This window comes from Protopterus annectens, chromosome 9.part0 (assembly GCF_019279795.1).
Source record: "Protopterus annectens isolate FY-2018-M chromosome 9.part0, PAN1.0, whole genome shotgun sequence".
NCBI classification, from domain to species: domain Eukaryota; kingdom Metazoa; phylum Chordata; order Ceratodontiformes; family Protopteridae; genus Protopterus; species Protopterus annectens.
The window spans coordinates 555,083,645-555,101,091 of record NC_056743.1 but is presented as its reverse complement, the minus strand read 5'-3'; positions in this window follow the sequence as shown (position 1 = coordinate 555,101,091).

The following is a 17,447-nucleotide window of genomic DNA, read 5'->3' as shown; positions in this document are numbered from 1 at the left end:
GTATAGAATGTTTAGTGCCAGGCAAGCAGATGGATTCTGTATAATGTATGTTTTAAGAAGCTGTGCAAATGTTAGTTGATGCAGTACTTTAAACCAATTTAAGCTTTTTAGTGCTATACAGTAGTGGGTTTTAACAGGGGGTACTTGCTGCAGATTTAGCAACTTTGTTATAGTGTTTGTTCTTTTTTAATTTTTGTGTTGCCTGAAGGTTAGTTAGGATGTGAGTACAATAAAGAAGTGTGGGGTGGAGATTTTTTTTTTTGCCCAGCAAATAATTACAGTGAAGGAAAAGCAGAGAGTTGATTTACTAAGTGTATTTATTTTTCTTTTGAAGAATAAAAAGGGGTTTTGGGGGTTAATAAAATTAGACCTGGGCGATGCCAGTATTGTTTAAGTACAGAAATCAGAATACCACTCTCCTGTAATGCAGCAAAATAATATCATTGACAAAGACTTGTACACAGCTTTCATAAAAGAAGTAAAAATGACGCAGGAGAAAGTGAGTTCCAAAGCATCTTTATTTTGAAGTGGAGTGTTTTTCTATACTATTTTTTTTTTTGCCAAATAGGTTCATAGGTTGGTACTAGGCTATCAGCCCAAGGGTCTATACAAGCCTAGCCATAACAATTCCCTGGCTATTTCTTCCCACACTATTTACTTCCCTGGACCTCTGTCTAGCAGGACGACTGACGTGATCCCAGGGGTGATTTTCCTTTCTCCCATCCAATCGTCAAGGTTCCTTTTGAAGAGGACCAAAGAGGCACTCTGCTTGACATGTATGGACAATCTATTCCAGAGTCTGGGGAGTCTCTGGGTCAGGAACCTATCTCTCCAGCATGTTTTGTTTATTGTGATGACAAAGTTTAGATCCCTGGAGCATGTGGCTCTGAGGGATTGGGATTTCTTTAAGTATAGCATGTCCAACAGCTCTGGGTTTGACATGGCCTTGTATGTTAAGTAAAGATCGCCTCTGAGTAGACGATATGCAACAGAGTATAGCTGGAGCTTTCTAAGGCGGTCAGCGTAGGGCATCTGCTTTAGGCCTGTGATTCTTTTAGTGAGGTATTTCTGTGGCCTTTCCAGTTGTTGCAGATGTCTTGAGAGGTACATACCATGTATGTATACATAAATGTAATAGTATTGTATTTTTTTAACATTTAGTTTTAGCCTGTTTATGGCACATCAGCTATTACCATGGGTAAGCTTAATTTGTAGCTTCTGCAGAGAGGAAAACACCCATTTTACAATTGTAGACAAGTTTGGTTAACCAGAGTTCCTGATTTTTTTATTTGGCGTTTAGAGAAGAATAAACCAAACAGTAAAGGTCCTAGCCTGTATCTCTGTGGTACCCCATCATTTACTTATGTGCTGTCTGAGGCTGATCCTGTCACCCTCACAGTACGAGTTCTGTCCTTCCACCAGTTAGCTATCGAGCTAACTACATAGGGATTGATTTGGAGTGCATTTAACTTGATAATGTTGGCATATGGCAAAATATTAAATTCTTTGCTGAAATCAAAGGGTATTTTACGGACAGCATGACCACGTTCCATGACTTGCATTATCCTCTCAAAGAAATTTTCCAGAATCAGTCAACAGGATAAAAATGCCAAACTTCTGGGGGTCAGGTCTTGCATGATTGTTTTGTATACTGCAATTTATTGGGACTGTTATAACCCATTCCATTGCCCTGCTATGATTTATCACGTCAATGGGTCTTAAATTTCTGGGGTCCATTGTAGGGCTGCCAAGGTAAAGAGGCATCACAACTGTTGGGCACCAAACATCAGGAAGAAAGATAGTGAATATGCACAGATTGAAGTTGCATGAGTGAGACCAACAATACATGTTTAATGCTTGTTTGATGGTAGTCTGATATATTATCGGGTCCCGTACAGAATGTTTTTTTTTTTTTTTGAATAGTACTTTTAACATTCGCTCTTTTGTGATAATAGAGTGTTTTAGATCCATGCGTATATGTGGGTTTTGTATACATGTATCATGGGTGAAGTTAGCACTGAATTTGTTTGCCACCATGTTTGTGATATTCACATGATCAGAGTAAGCTGTACCATTTTCAGTGTATTCAAAGTACTGTTGGGTGTTATTTTTTAACTTCCTAAGTAAAGAAAGATTTATTCTTATTTTACAATGCTTGCTTAAGCTATTGACTAGCTTTAGTTTTCTTGATATTTTTCACTAGTCAGCATAACTCTTTGATTGGTTGGTCCTTAGGTTTGCTATACTTGCTTCTCGTATTGTATTTGTTATTTATGTATGTGGACTACCAAGCTGTTTTCTCTTTCCTTTCCATTTTGTTTAATTTTGATGGTGATCAACAGGTTTATATAATTAGTACTATTTAATTGTAATCAAGGTTAGAGCTGATTGCACTACACAGTGTGTGTGTGTGTGTGTGTGTGTGTGTGTATATGAATGCCACTATGTTACTAACAAACATATAGTCAACGAAAAGTATTTACATGTAATAAATGACAACCGATACTTAAAGATAAGCCAGGGACACTGAGTGCACAATAATCACACTACAGAACATGAGAATGCATGTGAATGTAAAATGAAAGATGAAAGAAGATATCCCTTAACAGCTTAGACCCTCCGCTTTAGCAGGGGACAAATCTCTCTATTGGTAATAGTGTTTTGTCCAACAAATAATGTCAGGAAAAATATGTTTAGTGTTTTTCTCAATCAAGAAAACAAAAGAAAAGTGGATGGGAGGTAGTTTATTATACAGTTACAGGAACTTAACATTCTAAAACGAGCGCGCGCTGATTGGGCAGTCCAACCAGAGTGCACACTGTAAATCAAAAATATACTAACAGTAAAAGTCCGGCCACTTAAAATATCATTGATTGGCCAGACTTTATCTGTAGATACACATTAGTCTGAAGAAAAAGTCTAAAACTGAAATGCATATCATTACTTAGTGACTTAGTTCCTCATAAAATGTGTCGTTTTCTGACAAATCAGTAAGGAATGCAGGCACTAAGTAAGGCCATGTATTTCAGTTTCAGACTTTCTTTCCTTCAGACAATGCAAATCCATTCATCCTCAGCCCCTTTTCACATTTTGCAAATCGGGTCAGGGTGTCACTACAACAGTGACAATCATCTACATCCAAGTTTACACTGCAAAATCTCTCAAAAAGTAATAGGTGGAGAGGTGCTTCCGAGAACAGAGAAAATACAAAAAAATCTGGTACATTCTGCAAAACTAAAACAATATACCTGCTTTTGTTTGTATTTTCCCTGTCTCTTATACCTCTAAGCTGTCCAGAGGTTACAGTTTTTTTTTTCTTTTCCAAAAATGAAGTGAATAAGCAGCACAAATCTTGCTGTCTTCATTGGTTGCTTTCTCAAGCACTGATGTACTGCATAAATGTGGGAGCAGAAGTCCCATACGCATGCGCAGTGCATCAACAAAGCAGCGGAATCAGTAAGCAAAACCAAACACCACAACACCATTATACAAAGACATTATTTAAGAAAAGTATTTTATTTCTTAAATAATGTTGTATATTAGCAATAACCAACTCCTGAGTGTGGCATATTGAAGATTTACCCATGGTTGGCTTTGTTTATTCATTTTGGCTTCACCCTCATGATTAAACCACAGCAACTGTTACACCAACCACTGCAAGCACATTTTGGTGTTAAATGGCAATCCATGAAATGGGAAATCTCTGCTTTGTTTTATTGGCATTGTGCATTATCACATAAATGGCAACAGCAGCATTTATGCAATGTATTATGAGAAATCTGAGATCAGTCGAACTCTACTACAAGGAATCAGGAAATCTTAAATGTACAAATCTAAAAAGAACTTTTGTCATAATGTTCCTATAACACATTATCTGAGTATGATGGTTTGAATGCTTCATGCGTGGTCTAACTAGCAGTAAGTGATTTTACAGGCTTTTTCCTGCGTATTTTCACAAAACATGTAGACGTTTATTGCAAAAACTTTTTTTCACAATTAGGACTAGAAAAGCATGGCAGTGATAGGGCAGCAAGCATTTTGTATGTGTTCACACATGGATTCTTTAGTTTTTGGCATTTATTAAACCAGATAGCCACATCAGGATGGCACAGAGGAAACAATACTGTGCAATGGTGTAATCTCAAGTTTGAACTCCTATTTTCATTATATTTATCCTTGTCGATTCCATTCTTTTAAAGATTTTGGTATAACTTGATAAACACAAAGCTTTCCTATGTATGCTTGAGGCATGTGCGTATGCAGTTCTTTACAGAAGCAATAAGTGCACTGCATTGGGGATAGCTAATTTAATTCATGACTTTTTAATGATATCATTTTTGAATGTATTTTTCTGTAACCTGTTTATGTAGCTTATACTTTGCTATGAGATCATGAATGCTGAATAGTTATTTTCTTAATGTGCATTTAAATACATGTGTTTATTCCCCCATTGCAATCATCAACTGGGTCTGTATTAGATGCTCGAAGTTACTGAACTTCGAATACGATATGATAGACACCATATCGTCAAAGTCCAGTAACATCGAACACCTAATAAAAACAAAACAGTCAAAAAATAGAAATACCTGCTTTAAGCAGGAGGGAAGCCCCCCCTGCACCCTCACACCCCTGCTACTTAAATATTTCAACTCCGAGACCGCACTTCATTGAAGTAAACGCAAATCTTCCCTTACAGAGATTTCCATTTACCTTTTCGATGTTCTGCAGTTTCACTGTTTACGTGTTGACAATGTCAGATTCGACATTGTGAATGTTTGTGATTCTGATATTGACCCTCATCAACCCCCCCTTTTTTTCCCCATTTTCTGCATGAGGCAAGGTATCACATCAGCTGTCACCATCTCTCACTATTCAGTGCCACTCTTCTACCTTCTTTGGCACACATGCCTGGCTGACACAGGTCAACTTTCAAACAATCCATCCAGTTCTTTCCTGGATTCCCTAATTTCCTCTTGTTTTCTTCCTGTCTATCACAAATCTTTAAATTTGCCTGAACTACCATAGGTTCATAGGTAGGTACTAGAAAATCGGCCCAAGGGCCTTTGTAAGCCTAGCCAGCAAGATACCATAGCTTACGCCACCCAAGAAAGTTATTTCCCTGTGCCACTGTCCAGCAGACACACAGAAGTGATCCCCAGGGTGCATTTCCCATTTCCCATTCACTCATCAAGATTTTTCTTGGAGTGCTAATGAAGAACTTTGCTTGACATAGACGGGTAGCTTGTTCCAGAGTATAGGAAGTCTCTAGGACAGGAATCTATCCCCCCAGCATGTCCTGTTTATTGTGGTGACAAGGTTTAGGTCCCTAGAACGTGTAGCTTGGAGGGATTGGGATTTCTTTAGGTGTAGCATGTCCAACAGCTCTGAGTTTGACATAGGTTTATATGTTAGGCAGAGATCACCTTGGAGTAGGCAATATGCTATGGAGTAAAGCTGGAGTTTATTCAGGCGGTCTGTGTAGGGCATTTGTTTGAGGCTAGTAATCCTCTTTGTGAGGTACTTCTGTGGCCTTTCCAGCTGCTGCAGATGTCTTGTGAGGTACATTCCAAAAGGGGCGTTGTACTCTATAATGGGTCTAATGAGTGACTAGTAGAGGGGAACAATTACCACTTTTTTCCTGGATGAGAACCCTTTTATGATGTGTGCCACGTAGAAGGACTTCCTGACTACTGTGGCGGTGACTATCAAAGGAGAGACTACTTTCCACCTGGGTCCCAAGGTCTCTTATCACACATTCGGTTTTAAGTAGATTGCTGCCTTTGTGGTAATTCATGGGTACAGAGTTTTTACCAAAGGGGATGACACTGCACTTTTTGGCATTGAGCTTGAGGCCATGGCTCTGACACCAGGCATCTGTCTCAGTGAGGCCCTTCTCTAGGATGTCCACATCATTTGGGGACTTGACTATGCCTCCTAGTTTGCAGTTATCTGTGAACTTCGTCAGCCAGAGGCCTTCTGTGTTAGCCTGTACTTCAGAGAAGTAGATACCAGACAGGAGAGGTCCCATAATCTGTTCTCAGTGACCACCCATCTCAGGTACTTTCTCCATCAGCTCTAGCTTCCTCAACAGCTGTGCCTTTACTGGCCATGTTTCTGTACCATACAGTAGTACTGGTAACACCATTGGTTTGTACAGCTTACTTTTCAGCTTCTTTGGCATTCTTCTGTCATACACTACCCCTAACACAGTTATATGCTGCCGCTCTGATTATAACTTTGATCTTGTCATTCAGACTTCCATTCTCCTCAAACCCTCTCGATACTTAAAGCTATTAACATTTTCCATTATTTTCCCTTCCATCTCAGTTCACATCTTCGTCTGATTTCCCCTATTTGCTGCCATTATGCTTGTTTTATCTGTACTCCGTTTCATCCCTTGTCTGTTCAATTTTGCATTCCATTTCCCTATCCTTTGTTGAAGTTCTTGCTCAGAGTCTGCCTGTAATGCCACACCATGTGCATAAAGCAAATTAATCTGTCCTCTCTGCTATGTTTGATAATGTAGTCCATTTTCAATATTAGCAGTGGGCACACAGCTGAACACTGATGCCTACCCACTCCCACTGTGAAGCCCTCTGAGGCCGAACACTGTTCATATTTGAGTCACTGCATCCTTGTACATAGCCTGCACTAATTATAACAGTGTTTGAGACTTCAAACCACTGCAAGACTGCCCAAATCCGGTTTCTTGGGACCTCGCCACATGCTTTTTTCATGTCTAGGAATGCCCAGTTTAACTCTTTCCTCATCTCTAGCTTCTTTTCGAGTATCTTGTCACTGCAGGTTCAGGTCAGCTGTGCTGCATCTTAATCCGAACTGCTCATCTGTCATCTTACTTTCTACCATTGTACAAATTAATTTATTAAACACTCCTTTCAGAACTTTAATTGCAGTGTGACAGTTTGATACCTCTGTACTGTCCAGATGCGATTGCCCCCTTTGTTCGTGAATGCTGGCACTAGTATTAGTGCCTTTTGTTATTTTTAATAATTAAATAATTATTGCTGCTGCTATCACCTAAATGTGTCAGATGTACTATAAGAAGTTTAATGCTGTCTTTAACAGTTGCTTGTCTGCCTGTGCACTGCACTTCACACCATAATGCTGTTTTGTGCCTAACTAGGGGTAAGTGGCCTTTTCATTGTGGAGGGAGCACTTATATTAATAGGTCTTCTGATGCTACTTATATTAATAATTAATTGTTTCTGAAAGAATCTGTGTTTATTGAAAGAGTGGCCACACTAGACAAACCAGTGGTCACCTTATGACATCCTAGCTTATATTCCCATTTAAAATATTCAGAAAGCTCCAGGTGGTACAGTGTTACAGTTAGCATTGTTGCCGTCTTACAATACTTGGTTCACTGGTTTAAGCTTTGGGTGATATGCTTTTAATGGTGAAACTCATGTTCTCCCTGTTGCTATGTGAGCTTACACTGGGACTCTGGTTTCTTCCACTCAATGAAATGTCTATAGATGAAGTGGCAGCACAACTGCTTAAAGTAAATGGAGCTGTGAATGAGTGTATAACATAGAGGAGTTACATTACCATATTGCCAGCATATATACTTTTGGATTCAGTAAGTCACTTATCCAATCAAAACAGCAGATATGCGCAGAAAACTTGCAGCTGCTGTTACATGACCTAGCATGGGTAACAGAAAAAGATAGTGCTTAGTGATTAACTACTGATTTCTTGTTTTATTTGTGCCTTTGTTTGAATTTAAGACTGAAGTTATTGCATTTGCCCAAACTGTCTTGCTATTGGTATGGATGATTTAAATCATCTTGACTTGATAGTTTAACATTGATTTGTGAGAGTGCATACTCTGAATCAATCTTTTTGTGCATTTACGTTAAAAGGACTTGGATATTCAATCTGGTGGCAATAGATGGCCTGGTCTGTCTTAGCTGGAAAACACATACATTTACCTATAAAACTAGTACTAGGACTATAACTTGCAATTTAGTGATGCATTGCACAAAGCAATTTCAGAGCAACCCATTGCATGTCAAATAGCACTAATACAGTATCCTAGTACCAAATAGCACTAATACAGTATCCTAGTACCAAATAGCACTAATACAGTATCCTAGTACCAAATAGCACTAATACAGTATCCTAGTACCAAATAGCACTAATACAGTATCCTAGTACCAAATAGCACTAATACAGTATCCTAGTACCAAATAGCACTAATACAGTATCCTAGTACCAAATAGCACTAATACAGTATCCTAGTACCAAATAGCACTAATACAGTATCCTAGTACCAAATAGCACTAATACAGTATCCTAGTACCAAATAGCACTAATACAGTATCCTAGTACCAAATAGCACTAATACAGTATCCTAGTACCAAATAGCACTAATACAGTATCCTAGTACCAAATAGCACTAATACAGTATCCTAGTACCAAATAGCACTAATACAGTATCCTAGTACCAAATAGCACTAATACAGTATCCTAGTACCAAATAGCACTAATACAGTATCCTAGTACCAAATAGCACTAATACAGTATCCTAGTACTAGTACCAAACCCACTGTTTCTCTCTCTCCCCACCCTGACCACTGTAAAACACAGTCCTGAAACCCTAATAGCTCACCCCTAATACAGGTCTAGACAACATGGATATACAATTTCCAAATGTCTCCATAGCCGGCTTGATAGATATGGGCATCTTGAGACAATGTAGCAATTTCACCTGGAAGTAAAAATCTTGTAAACAAACAAGATTGTCAAGAATGAACACACTACATCCACCAACCAGTGTCTACACACACACACAGACCATCTCATGCTGAGGCACTAAAAAACAATGTCTGTAAACCTAAAAGACCTCTTAAGCCTGTAAACAGCAATGGCTATCCTCAGCAGTCTCTAAGTGTACAGCAGAAACAACACCAGACACTGCACATAAGCCTACACTGAATGGGACTCCTAAAACAAAGCTCAAAAAGCAAGCAAATAATTTACCCAGGACCCTTGTCCTAGGGGACTCCACTGTATGATACACAGATGTCCCGCTAACCAGAATGGACAAGGAGAAATTTAAGGTCAGTTGCTTGTATGGAGCCTGGATCCATCCAGTAACACATGCACTCAAGGTATTGCACGACAGGTACCAGTATGATTGTATCATAGTTCATGTGGGTGTAAATGACCTGAGACATACCCCTCTGGATTATATGAAGAAAGACACTATGGACCTGTCTGTGTCTCATACCACTATTTCGCTTGCATTCAGCAGCATTCTACCTTCTCCAAGGATGACAGCACAGTATGAAGAAAAAATGTTTGACTTTAACAATTGGCTTAGTTTCTGGTATTAGTATTATTCCAGAGGGCTTCAATATGTCAGCCTTGTAGGTCACGATCAACAGACCATGTTGCTTTGCCAAAGATGGCCTGCACCTGTCCCTTCAGCTCTTCCTGATTTTGGCTAAAATTTAACCCCCCAGCCTTTTTTTAGGCAGTACCAAAGTGACTATCCTACCAACATAGCAAATAAAACCCAAATGAACCTAAAGGCGTTGCTGCTTATTGCTAAGAGTCTAAACAAGAAAACCTACACCCTACAATCTCTCCTTACTCTGGAGAATATAAACATCTGTTTCATTACCAAAACATGGTTTAAAGCTGCCTAAAATACCCCCAGCTGTGCAAGGCTGCTGTGATTTCCACACGTTTAGACTATCAACTGCATAAAGAGAAGGGACTAACTGTCGAGGTATCTCGATCTACATTAGCAACAAGTGTACCACAAGCTTGGTTAAACAGGATGATTCCCTGGCAGATATATCATCTTAGAGTACCTTATATCTTAGCAAGCTATAGGTCACCATCTATGTGTCAAGAAAATTACAGCTTTTATCCATACCTACTAGAGTTACTGACTATCCAGCCAAACACTCTATTCATTGGAGACTTTAACTACCCCTCTATAGACTGGGAAGCATACCCTTCCTTAAACTTGCAGACATAACATTTCCTGCATTTAATTAACACAAATGCCTTTGATCAGTTAGTGTGCACTTCCATCAGATATTCAGACATGCTGTACTTTGTTTTTACAAATATGGAAGAGCACTGTAAACATAATAGAACATGCTTGTGAGACAGATGTAACTCAATGGATCCCCATGTTCTGGATGAGGCTCCCCATCCGTGTAGTGTTGTGGAATCTCCTAGAACAGGAGACAGCAGGAATGGAGAACAATAAGGCAACGTATGTTTAACTGATTTCTATTGGAAAGTAATTAATGTAGCATAGTAACAAACACTAGAAGTGAGAGATATGTCAGTATATAAATGCAGTATTCTGTCTATAACTCATTATATTATTGTATATAAAGAAATAGTTAATACTGCGTAGTAACTGAAGCACTACAGTGCATTCAGTATATTAGTGCATGAGAGAGAGGAATGTCAAGATTTTATAAGATGTAAGGATTTATAAAAGTTGTCATTGCAGTATTGCAAACAAGTGCATATCGGACATCAATATGATCATTGTCTTGTAGACTGCAGCATGCAAACCCCACATTTCTTGAAAAGTCATCTTCAAAATAAGCATAAGCACTTCTCATACGATATTATCCAAAAGTCTGCATAAGTACTCACTGCACAATCTGTTTTACATCAGTAAAGCTTTATAAAAATAAAATAGTTTTAAAGTTTGAAAGTGAATGCCGCATAACCTCATTTGACAATTTGTCTATTTTCTCTTTTGTTCCGTCTCTTTTTTCTCTGTTTTTCTTATTTTAATTCTACATTCCTTTGTCATTTATTATTTTCTTTGTCTCCCATTTATGTTCATGATTTTTAAAGATACAAAATCTTCGGATGGGGATCAGGCACATGACAGATTAGGGAATGCCCAACATCTACCCTGCTGGAAGACATTCTCATGGAGTCAGAGAAGTGGCACCAGTCCTGCAGGTACATGGCAGCCTGGCAAGCCACACTGAAAAGGGGCTGTGGAACTTCATTGGGCATGTGCTCAATTAGGTCATGGACAGTCAAATTCAGCCCTTTGAAGACTCTTCACCATGAGCAACATACCCTATCCTGATCACTACATGCCCCTCTCCCATAGCCATCGAAGTCCTCGACTGCTATACCATCTGGTAGTGAAAACGTGATGCTCTATGGACTGGGAATCCTGCTTGCACTTGCTCAGCCTTCTTCCTTATCTTTCTTGTACAACTTCTTAGCTATTTTTGACCTACACTACCCTCTATATAAAATAATTGAAAAAATAGAGGGTCTATCTAAAATAATTGAAAAAATAGAGGGTCTATCTTCTGACAAAAACATAGCCCCCCTCCTCTCACACCTCCACCACCACTATGCTTTTGATAGTTCCTTCACTGGCTCTCCTATTTGTTATGGCTTTCCTTTTTCAGTTTTTCCTCTCTCCCCTTTCAATTCTTTAAGCAAACCACCTGGATGCCCAAATAAGAATACTCCAATATAAAACATTTTATTAAACATTAATAACAAAAGCTGCATAGTCCACTGCTTGCATTAAGAGCTTCAAGTGTAACCGCAGATAGCCACTTCCATCCGCAGTCCCCAAACGCATACAAAGTTAATCAAAGACTATGGCGATCGCTTAGCAGATCATATTTACTTAATGCATGACGTTAGGTATTTTACTCTCTTGCTTTGTGTGTATGTTTTCCAAAATGCCTTTGGTTTTCCTTGTTCAGAAAGAAGAACCTGCTTCTTGGCTTATTTGCATGTACTCCTAGTGAATAACTTCTATGTAGTTTTAAAATCCCAGACTATAACTGTCACCCCGTGTTTTGTATTTGTCATATATACATTCATCTTTATTTGGATTTTGAAATTTCAGTCAATTGATCTGGATATGGCACATGAAATCGAAGCTCTGATCATTAACATCCATTTTAGTTGAAAGCAGGTTTAACTTACATTAATTGATAGTAAAGTAGATAGCTCTCTGTTTTCTTTCATTTCCTGTAGACCTTTTGTATTGTTTCAGGATTTTGTAATTCAGTCTTTTGCAGCATTCAGGATTTTTGGTTCTGTCTTGCAGTCATTAGTCATTTAAGGTTCTCACACAGATTTGCTGACCATACAGTAGCTAGATTATATCTTTGTCTGTCTTTCTATCTTATATTGTTTTTCTTAACCTTCACTTTCTTACCAAAATACTTTCAGTTAGGGAAGCCATACATTTTGAAGAAGAAAACGGCTCATGAATTTTTAGTTTTCTATACAGTAAAATTTAGAAATTCTGAAAGTATTATTAATAAAGATGCACATGCCAGCTACTCCTGAAAAATAAAACATGGCTGTAGAAAAATTACACTTATAATACTGTGGATTATGTCAGGATCTCCACTTTATAAAGAATAGCATTATAAATGATTCTGTTTACAAATATGAATATGCATATAGCTTGAATCCTACTGTATTAATTGTAGCACTATATTTGTTTTCATTAATCTGTAGTTACTAAACTAGTGACATACCTCTCAGCTGTCCAAATTTCCACAGAAAATCTAGATTTTTGCCTGTTATTTTGGGTCTGTTTCTCATAAAATTTGTAGTTTTCTGTGGAATCTGAGGATGAGTCACTACATAATGACACGCTTTAGAGTTTCAAACTTCATATCCTTCAGAAAAACATGCACGATTCCTGTTGTTCTAGCATTTTTTTTTTTCAGTTTATATCAGCATTTAAAATCTGGCCCTCTCTTGTGCCTTTATCCCCAGATTATTTGAGGTTTTGTCCACACATTGTGCTAAGATGTTGAGGTGTGTATCATGCTTGATGCAATCAGAAGAAAGTCATAATACATAATTTTAGTCATCAGAAGATCTTTTACAGTTTCTCAGTAGCTGACAGTATCAAATTCTTTGTTCTGAAAGATGTATACTGAATGTAATTGAGATTTCTGACCCTCTGTGAGTTATAGTTATGGATATATGCCTTAAACGTTTGTAAGAATGAAATTATTTATTTTATTGAATGTTTGAAAGTTTTTGTTTTCATTTATAAAAGCTTCAGACCAAAATATAACATCGGATAATGTTCCAAAGACTAACACTCCTAGTAAACCTTAAAAGTAAAAGAATGCATTAGTTGACTTTTTCTTTTTTGTTTCTTTTTAGTGTAATGCAGTCATCACTGGCCATTTCAAAAGTATAGAACATACCTCTCAGCTGTCCAGATTTTCACAATGTCCAGATTTTTGCCTCATATTTTTGATCTATTTCTCATAAAATGTGTGGTTTTCTGGCAAATCACCAGGATGGTCTTTGGATTGAAGTCACTATATAATAACATACATTTGAGTTTCAGACTTCAAATCCTAAATAAAATTTATGTTAACACAAACCCAGTTTTTCTTGCAACTTTCTAAGTTTATAAGAGCAATATTTAAAATTATTCCTTTGTCCCCTCAATTTGTTGGGCTTTGTCCAAATTTTTTGCATTAAGAGGTTGAGAGGTGTGGTACAAACTGGTTGCCAGCAACCTACTATACTAAAGGTGGATATTCTAATTTACTTTACATTGTCACGGAGTGAGAAAAAAATAACTGAAAAAGTTTGCGTACTGGAGATGCTGTAGCATGTTACCTATTCAGCTGAAACTGATTATTTTGCGGTAACATTTTAATAGGAAAAGGAAAGAGTTGCTCAGACTCTGATTAATGGAATTGTATTAATCTGATTTACATTTTTTGGATTAAAATATAAACTGATACTTATTTTATTTTAGGATTCTAATTTGAAATCAGACACCTGGAAAACCTAAGACGTGCTGCTCTACCCAACAAATGTGTACATTTCCCTTGAGTTTGTTATATTCTAGGAATATAATTGCATTTGTTTTCTTCTATGGTAATAAAACTAAAAATGCAGTATCTCATTTTTAAAGATGCACTACCTCAGGAGAATGAGAAATTGGAACAACTTTGGGCAGATCTTTGAAAGGGGCAAGGAATCATTCTGTAAGTTGAGACTCTACTGTGCCCTTTATGTTTATGCACACAAGGGAGTTTTGCATCAGTGTGCCTTTTTACAACTATAACCTGCTAGGAAGCTGTGTGTCGCCTCGTGCTAGTAGGTATGCTCTCTGTCATGTGTTACTAAGTGTAAAAAAAAAAAAAAGTAAACACGCAACACTTTCCACAGGGAAAATTCTTTTGAATATAAATTTCTTAGCTGATAGTACACATTCAATAAAGGTCACACTCAATGAGTTTTGGAAGCTAAGTTACAAACGGAATGTTAGACAGCGAAAGTGAAGTGTATTATCATAGGATTTGGGAGTACAGATGCCTTTATCTAATTAGAATAAAGTGCATAGTTTGAGACTGGGGATTACTTCTGAATACAGTTGCTCAGTTGTATCTTTTACTCATAGTTGTATAGTTGTTTTCATATATATATTATACGATGTCTTACTTTCCATGTTCCTTAACATTTGGCTACAATAACTTCCCATCTGCCACCTCCCATGAATATAATTCCTTTGTTTCATAAAATATTTCTATACATACCACCCCCAGCCTCTGCGGCCTACTGCTTGAAGTCTTCTCAGCTTTTTGGTAATCCTTTATCATATGACATATTTCAGAATATAGGCTAACCCTGTGCCTGTTGTTGATCAGTATCCTGTTGATGTCTCTGCTCTGGAACTGTTTCCTGCCTTTTCTGTCTTGGAACTGTATCATACCCTTTGTGTCTCTAAACTGGAGGCACACCCTGATCTTTGTGTCTGTGCTCTGTTCTGTTCTGGAGCTCTACTGTGCTCTTTGTATCTCTGCCCTTGAACTGCATCCTGCCCTTTGTGTCTCTGCCCTGGAACTGTATCCTGCCCTTTGTGTCTCTGCCCTGGAACTGTATCCTGCCCTTTGTGTCTCTGCCCTGGAGCTGTATCCTGCCCTTTGTCTCTGCCCTTGAACTGCATCCTGCCCTTTGTGTCTCTGCCCGGGAACAGTATCCTGCCCTTTGTGTCTCTGCCCTGGAACAGTATCCTGCCCTTTGTGTCTCTGCCCTGGAACTGTATCCTGCCCTTTGTGTGTCTACCATTGAACTGTATTCTGCCCCTTGTGTCTCTGCCCTTGAACTGCATCCTGCCCTTTGTGTCTCTGCCCTGGAGCTGTATCCTGCCCTTTGTGTCTCTGCCCTGGAGCTGTATCCTGCCCTTTGTCTCTGCCCTTGAACTGCATCCTGCCCTTTGTGTCTCTGCCCGGGAACAGTATCCTGCCCTTTGTGTCTCTGCCCTGGAACTGTATCCAGCCCTTTGTCTCTGCCCTTGAACTGCATCCTGCCTTTTGTGTCTCTGCCCGGGAACAGTATCCTGCCCTTTGTGTCTCTGCCCTGGAACAGTATCCTGCCCTTTGTGTCTCTGCCCTGGAACTGTATCCAGCCCTTTGTGTCTCTGCCTGGGAACAGTATCCTGCCCTTTGTGTCTCTGCCCTGGAACTGTATCCTGCCCTTTGTGTGTCTACCATTGAACTGTATTCTGCCCCTTGTGTCTCTGCCCTGGAGCTGTATCCAGCCCTTTGTCTCCGCCATTGAACTGTATCCTGCCCTTTGTGTGTCTGCCATGGAACTGTATCCTGCCCTTTGTCTCCGCCCTGGAACTGTATCCTGCCCTTTGTCTCTGCCCAGGATCTGTATCCTGCCCTTTGTGTGTTCTGCCCGGGAACTGTATCCTGCGCTTTGTGTCTCTGCCATGGAACTGTATCCTGCCCTTTGTGTGTCTGCCATGGAACTGTATCCTTCTCTGTGTATCTGTTCTGGAACTGTATTAGTGCCCTGGAATTATCCTGCTATTTTTACCTCTGCCCTGGAACAGTAACTGCCCTTCGTGTCTCTGCCCAGGGAACTGTGTCTTGTCCTTTGTATCTCTAATCTGGAACTCTAGTTTGTGTGTTTGCCCCAGAACTGCATCCTCTCTGCACCAGTAATGAGCCAGATTTTTTTTAAGGGCCTAGCTGTGAAGGCTCTAGTTTGGCTGGGTTTTTCTTTGCTGTTTTTCAGTGAATGGTTTGTCTGTGTGGCCTTTTTGCCCTTTTGTTTGGATGTTGTTTGGGATATTTTGCAGACAAAATGGTGTTTATGGACATCAAGCGTGATGTAAAGCTGTGTAGCTCTAATGTATGGCCAGACAATCCACTAATGCAGTGCAAATGAACTCACAAAAATGGCAGAAACATACATGTACACAGCTAGTGGGGTTTAGCTTTATTGGCCTGGATATAACCATAAAGATTTAATAAAATAGTGGCATAAGCATTCCAGCACTGTGTAACTGAATTGCTGTAGGTCCTTACGGGCTCATTTTTGTGTACACCATGTGCCTCCATTACATGAGGTTTAATGTATTGCACAGTGAAGACTATTGTTTGGCTTTTTTCATGCAGTTTTTACTGAATTTTGTCTTTGTGACATTTTTATGACATTTGTTTTTTTTTATGGTCCTGGGAGATATGTCTGAAGTCATTTACAGTGGATATAAAAAGTGTACACACCCCCGTTAAAATGCCAGGTTTTTGTTATATAAAAAATGAGCCCAAAATAAATCATGTCAAAAGTTTTTCCACCTTTAATGTGACCTATAACCTGTACATTTAAATTGAAAAACAAATCTGTTGTGGGAAAAATATAAATAAAAAATGTACCATAGGCTGGTTGCATAAGTGTGCACACCCTTAAACTAATGCTTTGTCGAGGCACCTTTTTATTAAATTACAGCATTCAACAAAGTATTAGTTTGTGTGCACACTTGTGCAACCAGCTTTTTGTACATTTTATTTATTCTTTATATTTTTATCCCTAAAAAATGTGTTTGTTTTTCAATTGAATTGTACAGGTTATAGGTCACATTAAAGGTGGGAAATGTTTTGAATGCTTTGTTGTCTCATTTTTTATATATCACAAAAAAAATGGCATTTTAACAGGGGTGTGTGCACTTTTTATATCCACTGTACATCCAAGTATACTATACTGTTTAATACATTTACTTGAGTAGAGACTTGAGTACTTGTGTGATGTGAAGAATCCTGGCACCTGATATGCAACTGTCTGCCACCCTCTTCTTGTAGAACCTGGTGAATGGTGCATTGGTGCATCTTACTATAGAATTAGGAGGGTTTGCCTTATGGCCTTAGATTCATAGACATGTTTTATGATGGGTACTGTCTGTGTTGTGTTTTTGTATGATTGCTAACTATACTTGTTTCTTAACTTACATTTAGGGGATCTTTGTAATTTAGATCAGCATATGTAAGTCAATGTTTTTGGTCTGAGAGTCGTGAATGGCTAAGTGAGGTCGTGTGTGGTACTGGCAACCTGCTTCTTGTTTATACTCGCTTCATCTAAGAGCTTTGCTGCCATTATATAGCTACATCCCTCACACACTGTCTTCATTT